The sequence below is a fragment of the Equus caballus genome, chromosome 8 (assembly GCF_041296265.1).
Source record: "Equus caballus isolate H_3958 breed thoroughbred chromosome 8, TB-T2T, whole genome shotgun sequence".
Taxonomy (NCBI): domain Eukaryota; kingdom Metazoa; phylum Chordata; class Mammalia; order Perissodactyla; family Equidae; genus Equus; species Equus caballus.
In genome coordinates this window covers 76491360-76504034 of record NC_091691.1, presented here as the reverse complement: position 1 = coordinate 76504034, position 12675 = coordinate 76491360, and positions in this window count along the sequence as shown.

The window sequence follows — 12675 nt, the reverse complement described above, 5'->3', positions numbered from 1 at the left end:
ACTAGAAGATGCTACTGAAAGAAATTGAGAATGACTTAAAGAGATGGAAAGAGATTCCATGCTCATGGATTGGAAGAATAAACATAGTTAAAATGTCCATTCTACCCAAAGCAATCTACAGATTCAATGCAATCCCAATCAGAATCCCAGTGATATTCTTCACAGAAATAGAGCAAAGAATCCTAAAATTCATATGGGACAAACAAAGATCCCGAATTGCTATGGCAATCTTGAGAAAAAAGAACAAAGCCGGAGGTGTCACAATCCCTGACTTCAAAATGTACGACAAAGCCATAGTGATCAAAACATCATGGCACTAGTAAAAGAACAGGCACACGCATCTATGAAACAGAATTGAAAGCCCAGAAATAAAACAGCACATCTACATACACGTAATCTTCAACAAAGATGCCAAGAACATAAAACGGAGAAAAGATCATCTCTTCAATAAATGGTGTTGGGAAAACCGGACAGCCACAATGCGAAAGAATTAAGGTAGACCATTATCTCATGCCATACACAAAAATAAATTCAAAATGGATCAAAGCTTTGAAGATAAGTCCTGAAACTATAAAATTCCTGGAAGATAACATAGGTAGTACACTCTTTGACATCAAACTAAAAAGGATCTTTTCAAATACCATGTCTTCTCTGACAAGGGAAACAAAAGGAAAAAATAAACAAGAGGGAGTTCATCAGGCTATAGAGCTTCTGCAAGACAAAAGAAACTAGAATCAGAACAAAGAGACAGCCCACCAATTGGGAGAAAATATTTGCAAATCATATATCTGACAAGAGGTTAATCTCCATAATACATAAGGAACTCACACAGCTGAACAATAAAAAAACAAACAACCCGATCAAAAAATGGGCAGAGGAGATGAACAGACATTTTTCCCAAGAAGATATACAGATGGCCAATAGACACATGAAAAGATGTTCAACATCACTAATCATCAGGGAAATGCAAATCAAAACCACATGAAGATACCACCTTACACCTGTTAAAATGGCTATAATCACTAAGACTAACAATAACAAATGTTGGAGAGGGTGTGGAGAAAAGGTAACCCTTATACACTGCTGGTGGGAATGCAAACTGGTGCAGCCACCATGGAAAACCGCATGGAGAGTCCTCAAAAAACTAAAAATAGAACTACCATATGACCCAGCTATCCCACTACTGGGTATCTGCCCAAACAATTTGAAATCAACAATCCAAATTAACATACACACCCCTATGTTCGTTGCAGCATTATTCACAATAGCCAAGACATGGAAACAATCCAAGTGCCCATCAACTGACAATTGGATCAAGATGATGTGTTATACATATAAGATGTGCTATATATATACCATGGAATACTACTCAGCCAGAAAAAAAAGACAAATGCATCCCATTTGCAATAACATGGAAGGACATGGAGGGAATTATGCTAAGCGAAATAAGCCAGACTGAGAAAAACAAACACCAGATGATTTCACTCATATGTGCCATATAAACAAACACATGGACAAAGAAAACAGTTCAGTGGTTACCAGGGGAAGGAGAGTGGGGGGTGGGCACAGAGGGTGAAGAGGAGCACTTATATGGTGACAGCCAAATAATTTACAACTGAAATCTCACATTGGTGTAAACTATTATGAACACAATTCTTAAAAAATAGACTACTGCTGTCCTCTCTTTTACAGAATCTAATGATCACCTTCTTGTCCTCATCCTAGTTAACCTCTTAGCATTCAAAGGAACTTCTCACAGCCTCTGTAACACCAAACTTCTCTGGTCTCCCTCTTACCACATTAACAGCTCTTTCTGAGTCCTTCCTTGCTAGCTTGACCTCCTTTCTTGACATCTAAATGGTGGAGCATTGTGGTCTCAATCCTAGCACCTGTATCCTTCTCTATCTACACTCTATGCAGAGGCTCCCAAACTTTCTTGGTTCACAGCACCCTTACTATCTCGCTAATTTTTTATAGTGTTTATAGGACAAAAGAAATACCCAACAGTTCCATTTTCTAAGTCATTAGGTCCAAACAAATTAAAAATATTTATATCCTAACAGCTTAGAAGCCATTTGAAAAAATAATGCATGTAAAATGAAGGAAAAACTTGTATTTATTTCTCAAATATACTTTATTCTTAAATAGCAATTCACTTGCTTCTTTTTTTTTTTAGTGTTTAACCTTTTATCTTTATTTGGAGTTTCACTTTCTTACTTTTTTTTTTTTTTTTGAGGAAGATTAGCCCTGAGCTAACATCTGCTGCCAATCCTCCTCTTTTTGCTGAGGAAGACTGGCCCTGAGCTAACATCCATGCCCATCTTCCTCTACTTTATACATGGGACGCCTACCACAGCATTCCAAGCAGTGCCATGTCCACAGCCAGGATCCAAACTGGCAAAACCCAGGCCACCGAAGAGGAACGTGCACACTTAACTGCTGTGCCACTGGGCCAGCCCCAACTTGCTTCTTAAATAACAATTTCTTACAAATGAGGTGTGTGCATCTTCTGGGCACTGCACAAGTTTGCAAACGTTGGAATCATATTGGACACCACCATCCTCATTTCCTGCTCCATGATGATTTTTACACACAACTTTCTTTTCATGACAGCAATCACAGAAAACCCAGCTTTGCAAAGATATGATGACATCAAAAGGAATGTATTAAATATCTAATCTTGAAATTATGAACTAAAGTGAGCAAGTAATTCACACAATGCCTGACCCACATCCAATATTGTTCTGTTTCTCTCAAAAAATTTTAAATATCCCACAGATAGTAAATTTTATGAAATATTTAAAGAATGAATAATACCAATCCTTCACAAACTCTTTCATAAAACAGAGGAGGAGGAAACATTTCCCAACTTATTCTGTAAGGCCAACATTACCCTAACACCAAAGCCAAACAAAGACATCGCCAGAAAACTACAGAACCATATCCCTGTGAACAGAATATCCAGTAAAACTATAAAAGGATTATGTGCCCTGTCCAAGCAGGATTTATCCAAGGAATGCAAAGTTAAACATTCACAAATCAATTAATGTTATACACCACATTAATAAAGGATATAAGCCACATGTTTAGCTCAGTAGATGCAGAGAAAACATTTGACAAAACTCAACACCTACTAATGAAAAAAAGCTCTCAACAAACTAGGAATAAAAGAGAACTTCTTCAACCTGATAAAGATCTACGAGAAAACTACAGCTAATAGCATATTTACTGGTGAAAGACTGAATGTTTTCTCCTTAAGATTGGGGAAAAGACAAAGATGTCCACTTTCATTGCTTTTATTTATCATCGTACAGGAGGTCCTGGCCAGTGGAATAAGTCAAGAAGGAAGAAAGGAAGGAAACAGGGAGGGAAGGAAGGAAGGAAGGAAAAAAGAAAAAAAGAAAGAAAGCAATCCTAAAGAATGTGGCAAGGTTGAAGGATACAAGTTCAAAATATAGAAATCAATTGTATTTCTTCATCCTAGTAATGAACAATCCAAAAATGAGATTAAGAAAATGATTTTATTCACAATAGCATAAAAAATTTTAAGAACAAAACTAAAACATTGAAAACCACAAAATATTGCTAAGGGAAACTTAAAAAGATTTAAATAAGACATTTTTTGTTCATAGATTAGAAGACTTAATATTGCTAAAATGGCAATTCTCTCCAAATTGATTTATAGAGTCAATGCAATCCCTATGAAAATTGCAGCAGGCTTTTTGGAGAAGTTGACAAGCTGATCTTAAAATGTACATGGAAATATAGAGGACTCAGAAGAGCCACAACAATTTTGAAAAACAAGAAAAACATTGGAAAACATATACTAGCTAATTTCAAAATTTACCATAAAGTTACAGTAATCATGACAGTGAGGTGTTGGTGCAAAGGTAATCATATAGATCAATGGAACAGAATTGAGAGTTCAGAAATAAATCCTCCCATTTATGGTCAATTGATTTTCAACAAAAATACCACAGCAATTCAATAGAGAAAGGACCATTTTTTCAATAAATAGTGTAGGGACAATTGAGTATCTATATGCAAAGAGATTAATTTGGACTCATCTCAAACAAAATTGAGTTACAAAAATTAACCTAAATATAAGAACTAAAACTATAAAACTTATAGAACATAGAAAAAAATCATTACCTTAGGATAGCATGTTGTTTAGTCTCCACATATTTGTGTCTTTGCCAGCTTTTTTCTTATAGCTGATTTCTAGTTTCATAGCATTGTGGTCAGAAAAGATGCTTTATATGTTTTCAATCTTCTTAAATTTATTGAGGCTTGCCTTGTTTCCCAATATATGGTCTATCTTCGAGAAAGTACCATGTGCACTTGAGAAGAATGTGTATTCTGCTGTGTTTTTTAAAGATTTTATTTTTCCTTTTTCTCCCCAAAGCCTCCAGGTACATAGTTGTGTACTTTTAGTTGTGGGTCCTTCTAGCTGTGGCATGTGGGATGCCGCCTCAACATGGCCTGATAAGCAGTGCCATGTCTGCGCTCAGGATCCAAACCGGCGAAACCCTGGGCCGCTGAAGCAGAGTATGCAAACTTAACCACTCGACCACAGGGCCAGCCCCTATTCTGCTGTTTTTGGATGGAGTGTTCCATATATATCTATTAAGTCCATCTAGTCTAGTATTTCATTTAGGGCCACTGCTTCATTGTTGATTTTCTGTCTGGATGATCTATCCATTGATGTAAGTGTACTATTATTGTATTGTTGTCAATTTCTCCCTTTAGGTCTGTTAGTAGTTGCTTTATATATTTTGGTGCTCCTGTGTTAGGTGCATATATATTCATAAGAGCTATGTTCTCTTGGTGGAATGTCCCTTTTATCATTATATACTGCCCCTCTTTGTCTCTCATTGTCTTTTTTATCTTGAAGTCTGCTTTGTCTAATATAAGTATGGCAACACCTGCTTTCTTTTACCTACCATTTTCTTGGAGTATAATCTTCCATGCCTTCACTCTGAGCCTGGGTTTGTCTTTAGAGCTGAGATGTGTTTTCTGGAGGCACCATATTGTTGGGTCTTGTTTTTTAATCCATCCAGCCACTCTGTGTCTTTTGATTGGAGAATTCAATCTATTTATGTTTAGAGTGATTATTGATATAGGAGGGCTTAATATTGCCACTTTATCTCTTGTTTTCCAATTGTTCTATATTTCCATTGTTTCTTCTCCCTTGTGTTTCTGACTGCCATATCAGGTTGGTGGTTTTCTGCGAAAGTTTTCTCATTATTTCTGATTTGTGGCTCTGCTCTGATTTTTTGTTTAGCGGTTACCATGCAGTTTGTATAAAAGATCTCATAGATGAGATAGTCCATTTCCTGACAGCCTCTTATCTCCATTAGTCTAAGCAGGTTCCATCCGTTTCCTCTTCCCTTTCTGAGTTATTGTTGTCACAAATTAGTATTTATTGTGTTATAAGTTTGTGACTTAATTGAAATGTTTATAGTTATTTTTGATGCTTTCTTTCCCTTTATCTTTTATCTTATAATTAAGTGTTTGCTAACCTATTCTGATAGACAGCTGCAATTTTCCAATTTTGTCTATTTATCTCCTTGCTCAAAGCTTTGTAAACCTATGCCTTTTTGTTTCAGGTGGGAGGGCTTCTTTCATCATTTTTTGTAAGGCGGGTCTAGTGGTGATGAACTCCCTCAGATTTTATCTGGGAGAACTTCTATTTCTCCATGGAATCTGAAGGATAGTTTCACTGGATAGAGTATTCTTGGCTGAAAGGTTTTGTCTTTCAGTATTTTGAATACATCATTCCATTCCCTCCTAACCTGTAAGGTTTCTCCTGAGAAAACCACTGACAGCCTGATAGAGGTTCTTTCATAGGTAATTTTCTTCTGCCTTGCTGCCCTTAATATTTTTTCTCTGTTATAGATTTTTGCCAGTTTTAATATTATATGCCTTAGAGGTCTTTTTGCATTGATGTAATTAGGAGTTCTATTGACTTCATGCACTTGTGAATCCAATTCTTTCCCCAGCTTTTGGAAGTTCTCAGCTATTATTTTTTTGAACAAGCTCTCTACATCTTTCTCCTTCTATTCTCCCTCTGGAATATCTATAATCCTTATATTGCTTTTCCTAATGGAGTCAGATTTTTCTCAAAGAATTTCTTCACTTTTCAAAAATCTTAGTTCTCTCTCCTCCTCCACCTGAAGCATTTCTATACTTCTAACCTCTAATTCACTAATTCTGTCCTCCATAATGTCAGGTCTATTTTTTATGGTTTCTAGATTATTTTTTAATCTCATTAATTCATATCCAGAATTTCTGTTTTGATTTTTTATTTCAGAGCTTCAATCTCTTTGGTGAAGTATCCCTTCTGCTCATTAATTTTATTCCTGAGCTCATTGAACTGTCTTTCTGAGTTTTCTCATAACTCATAGAGTTTCTTTACAACAACTACTTTAAATTCTCTGTCATTTAGATTGTAAACTTCTGTGACTTCAGGATTGATTTCTGGAGACTTGTCATTTTCTTTCTCCTCTGAAGCATTACTGTAGTTTTTCCTGGTGTTTGATGAATTGATCCTTTGCCAGTGCATTTGTGGTAATAGCACGTCACAGAGTCCACCTGCCACCACCAAGGGGGGCAGGAACTGTGTTTTTTGATACCACCCCATCTGCTGGTATTTGTGCCAGTAGGGCTGCTCTGCATTTGCAGGGGCTTGCTGTAACCACTCAGCAGGTTACTCTCATGTGGGTAGGGCCTCTGCACTTGGCAAGAGACCAGCTGGGCTGCTGTGCTGGGGGGAGGGGCACTTCTTTTGTGCAGTCTGGTGATGTGCTCATAGGCAGTTCAGTTGAGCTGCACAATAAGCAAGAGGGGGCGCCTATGCAGGGGCTGAGCCACTGCCACTCAGTGGGGAGTGTTCCCACAGGTGGGGCTGCTGCACAGTGGGCACTCTTCAGGGCCAGGTACCACTTCAAAAGCATTCATGTGCAGGCTGGGCTGCACGCAGACTGACCTGCCCCTGCCTCTACTAATAGTCGCACCAGGCCAGCCACTGTGTGAGGATCTGCGATCTGGCTCACTGCCACCAGGGAGGAGGAGGAGTGCACTCACCTAATTCCACTTCTTCCTGGGGAACCAGTCCACCCACCTTCAGATGCATGGTTGCATGGATCTCTCAGGCATCCTGTTGTGCTGCACAGGGAATCCTCTATTGGTTAATGATTGTCCAATTAGTTGTAACTTAAGAGGAAGAGGCAAGAGGAACAACCCACTCTGCCGTGATGCTAACATCACCATTACCTTAGGATAGGCAAAGATTTCTTAGATATAATACAAAAATCACAATTTATAAGAGAAAAAAATCAATACTCGGACTTCGTCAAAATTTAAAACTTTTACATTTCATTAGATATTATTAAGAAAAGAGGCAAGTCAGAACCAGAGAGAAAATACTGCCAAATGTTACCGAACCAGGTTCATTTTGCCCCACGCACAATTATGCCAATCACCAAGATGACAAGTTTGCAAAGAGAAGGGATTTAATCACAAGGCAGCCAAGTGAGGAGGCAGGATAATCAATCTCAGATCTGCCTCCCAAAAAATGGGGACTCAGGGATATTTATGGAGTAGGGAGATAAGTGGTCTGAAGTGTGGAAATAGATGATTGGAGGTGAGGAGAAGTGAGATAATTGATGACCTGTGCAAGCATAGTGAAGCTTCTTGGCTCTTTATAGGATGCATGTTCACAAAATGGTGGCATTACCATAATGTGAGGGTGGAGTTTTTAGCTCCTTGACATCAAAAAGGTCACTTGTCGAGCATTTGCACAGGCCCAGTTGATAGGTTGGTGGTCTCAACTAGCCTGAACTGGACGAGGCATCTCAGTTCCTGAAAAACCACTCTAATTACTCTGTTGATGAGATGGGGTCAGTTGAACTGGTCCTGGAGGACCCACGGTTACACAAAGTTGAAAGAGGATGTGCATGCAGAATATATAAATATACGAATCTTACAATTCAACAATAAGAAGACAAACAGCCCGTTTACAATTCACCAAAAGATGTGAGCAGATACTCAGAAATATCAAATAAGCACATGAAAAGATCCTCAACATCATTAGACTTTAGAGAAATGCAAATTAAAACCACAATGAGATACCACTACACAACCACTTATAACGGCTATAATTAAAGAGACAGACGATATCAAGTTTTGACAAGGATGTGGAGAAACTGGACTGCTCATACATTGCTGGTGGGAATGTCAAAAGGCAAAACTACCTTGGAAAACAGTTTGGCAGTTTCTTAAAAGTTCACTGTAAACTTAACATGCAACTGGACAATCCCACTCCTAGGTGTCTACCCAAGAGAAATGAAAACATACGTCCACACGAAAATCTGTTCTCACATGTTCACAACTGCTTTGTTCATCGTAGCCAAAATCCTGAACCCAAATGTCCACCCACTGATAAACTGATCAACAAATTGTGATATAGCTAACCAATGGAATTCTATTCAACAATAAAGAGGATTGACTTACTGATATGTGCAACAATCTAAATGAATCTCAAAAGCACCGTGCTAAATGAAAGAAGCCAGCCATCAAAGGCTACATACTGTATGATGCCATTCATATGATGTTCTGGAAAAAGAAAGACTATAGTGGGATCAGCCCCGTGGCCAAGTGGTTAAGTTCCCGCACTCTGCTTTGGCAGCCCAGGGTTTCACTGGTTCTGATCCTAGGTGCAGACATGGCACTACTCATCAAGCCATGCTGAGGTGGCGTCCCACATGCCACAACTAGAAGGACCCACAACTAAAAAAAATATACAACTATGTACTAGGGGGGCTTTGGGGAGAAAAGGGAAAAACAAAAATCTTTAAAAGACTATAGCGACAGAAAGCAGATCAGTAGTTGTTGGGTTCCAGGAATGGAAGAAGGGAATTAGGGTAAGGAAACTTTTCAGGATGATGGAAATGTTCAACATCGTGATTGTCGTGGTGGCTACATAACCATATATATGTATCAAAAGTTAATAAATTGTATGTTAGAAATTGGGGGAATTTTATTTCATATAAAGTCTGCCTCAATAAGGCTGATTTGTGAAAATCTAAATCAGTCACCTTTGGCAGTTACCAGAGAACCAGCTCATTTTTCTGAAAGTCAATAAATAAAGGGGAAAAGTAAGTCTTATTCTGCCTTTCCTGTGTACTATATTTCAAGAAAACCAAATAATTGAAAGAGGAGAAATTCTTTTTTACACAAGTAAAAAAATGCTGATAGAATCAGAAAAAAAAAATCCCCATTTTTCAACTCCAGATGAAATAATTTGGGTCTAGGCAACGAATTTCAATAGCTGCTAAAGCCATTAGGTCAAAAGCTGATGGAGAACTTTATAACGAAGGGATCAGACTGACAACTCCTGAACTGACTTATCCATCTAAACCTCAGTAAAAATGAGACAATCAGATGACATTATGGACATCCTGATATGATGTAATAAGAAATACATACTACCACCTATGAAGTTTTCTTGTGCCCAAAATTGAACTGAATCTGATCAAGCTTCAAGATATAATTCCAGAAAACTTGAAAGATAGAGGAAAATGTTCAGTGACACCATGAGGATGTAATTAGCTAAATCCTGAAGCGTGGGGAAATTCTACCTGACAAATTTCCAGTGTTTCCAACAATAAGTGACATGCAGTGGGTGTGGGGGGAGGGGGGTGCTACAAAGAGAATATGAGAAGGAGAAATAGTTATAGATTAAAAGTGACTTAAGAAATATATCTCACAAATACAATATTTGGATCTTACCTGGATCTTGATTTGAACAAACAGAGAAAATTGATCACAAACTAGGGTATGAAATATTTTAAGAAATTATTGTTGTTGTTGTTTTATGTATGATAATGATAAAATGCTTATGTTAAAAAAAAAAGAAAATCTTTATCATTAGAGAGATATATTGAAGTATGTATAAACCAAAGGATATATTTGGAATTTGCTTTAAAATACTTCTGCAAAAAAAGGGAAGGGAGGTGGTAGAAGCTAGGGAGGGAAGAAGAAAATAGATAAAATAAGAAAGACAAAATGTTGATTACAGTTGAAGTTTAATATGAGTACCTGTAGGTTCACTCTATTATTCTCCTTCTACTTCTATGTGTTTTTAAATTTTATACATTAAAATGGAAAAAAAAAAACTTTTCATACGACCAAATGGAAGCTCACCTTATTATTCCGTGTTCCTCCTCCAGGTGCAGCGTATTGTACCACCAGGGCTCAAGCCAAAAATCTAGGAGCCCTCCCTGGTGAGTGTCTTTCCCTCACTTCCCACATCCAACCCATTAGCAAGTTCCGTTGGCTCAACCTCCAAAGACCCACTGAGTCTGATTGCTTTTCACCAGCTCCGGCTGTGGCCAGCCTGGTTGAAGCTCTCATCAGCTCTTGCAAGAACGTCTGCCTCCACCCGCCTGCTTGCTCTCTCGCCCCCCCACAGTCTGCACCCCACAGAGCACTCAGAGCAATGTGTTTGCGGCATAAATCTTATCCTGCCCCCTCCCTGCTTAAAGCCCTTCAAGCGTTTCCATGACAATTAAAACAAATTCCAAGGGCCTTGTCAGGGCCTAGAGACCCTAACTAGCCCTCCTGATGTGATCCTTGCCTGCCTCCTTGTGCTCTGAGAGGAGTAGAGTTCTCCTGCTATTCCTCAAATGACCTTACTCTGCTCAGAACAGTGGTGTCCGCTGAGGTTGGCAGGAAAGATCCTCTTCTGGCCCATCTTCAAACCCTACCATTCCTCAAAAACACTTCTCCAATTTCTTATGAATGAAATTCTTCCTTTAGGGATTCACGCTTCTCCTTTCCATCCAACACACAATACCTCTGGGAGGCGTCATCCATAAAGCTAGTTTTCCTTTGTTATACCGAGAGAGGTAGGAGAAGACTGTGCCACGGGCTCCATGAGCAGATGCTGGCAGCACAATCAGAAAGCATAAGCAAAGTTACAGAGCTACCAACTCTCATAGCTTACAATCGTGAAATCCTGCTACTTTTACTAAAATCTCTTGAATTCATCCACCACTCTCCATTTTCCTTCTCAAAAAAATCGAACTGAATCTGATCACTTCAGGCCACCACCATCTTTTGCCACCCTCTGGTGTTGCCTCTGTGGCATCCAAATGTCTCCCTCCAGACCGATCCTTTCAAAAGTGAATCTGATCAAGTCACCTCACCCATCCCCCAAGGGTTTAAACGGTTTCAAAAGTCCCTCATTAACCCTTAAGATAAATTTGAAACTTCTTGGCAGACCAATGGGATCCTTCAAGATCAGTTTCATCTCTCCTCCTTATATTTCCCCATTCAAACCCAAAAGGAACCCGAACACCTATAGTTCCCATAATAGAACTTTTCCTGCTGGCAACAAGAATTATTTCTCTCTTATGCTGTAGCCAACTAGCTCCTTCTGGTCATTCATGGTGCAGCTGCCATGTCATCTTCTCAGGAGAGGCTTTCCCACCCTAAGAGCTATTAATAAGGTCCTCAATGCTCACCCTACTTTACCAGTTTTACAGTCTATTCTAATTGGCTGTTCAGCTCCTAGTTCCCTATCCCTCCATCCCAACCCTTACCTCAAGACTCCTTGAAATTAGGGACTCTCCTAGTACCTGTTAGAGCTCAGCATCTAAGCACAATGATAAGCATATAATAAGTGGTCAATAACTACTTGTTGAACGGATGAATGAACAAATAAATGGATTACTAAGGATTAACTCTGTAGTTCACTATTGTTTTAATAATTAAGATTTCTGCACAATTAACATGGTAAAATAAAAATGAAGTAACAAACAACAGATTGAAGGAAATACATGTATCAAATACGATTTAAAGAGTTCTTTTAAATTTTATAGGAAAATCATTGAGACACTAAAAGATAAACCTTTCTCTCAAAAGGAAATCATCCCAAAAGGTTTGAATTCCTTCTAGTTTAATCCAGTGCTGGCTAACACAGAGTCAAATGAGGTGGCGTGTCTAATCTTTAACCATAGGCTTGATCTCTCCCTAAAATCAGAGAGAATATGGTTCGAGTGCGGAGGGGAAGAAGAAAGGAGGGGTAAGAGATGAAGAGGGCAAAGGCCAGATGGTGGCAGGCTCTTAAGTCATCCCCAGAAATTTGGAAGCGGAGCCACAGAAAAAAACGGAACCTGAAAAGTGACATGAACATTTTGGCAGCTATCTTAGAAAAATGATTCTGTCTGGAATAATGAGGATACATTAGAATGTGGGGGGAAGGGGCAAGAAGACACCTTAGAAGACTCTAGCAGTAATCTAGATTTTGTTAAGTACTTATGCGTGCAAAGATAGAAGAAATTATCTCCCAGCTTTCTGGTTTAAGAATCTAGTGTACAGCACAGAGAAGCCACTGGCCAAGGCAGGGGAGAGGCAGGATTGCCAAATGATGATGAACTTGGTCACCGGAGTGTGTCTTTGTTTCCAGTTCTGTCACTTCCTACCTCTGGGACTTTAGGGGAAGTTCTTTAATTTCTCTGTGCCTCAGCTTCACCGTTTATAAAATGGAAGTAATCTCTAAAATGGAATAATATCTTTCAACAGTTGTCCTAAAGGTTAATTGAGGAAATGCATGTAAAATCACTGAAATAGTGCTTGAAACTTAGCAAGCTTTTTAAAGCATTGGCTGTT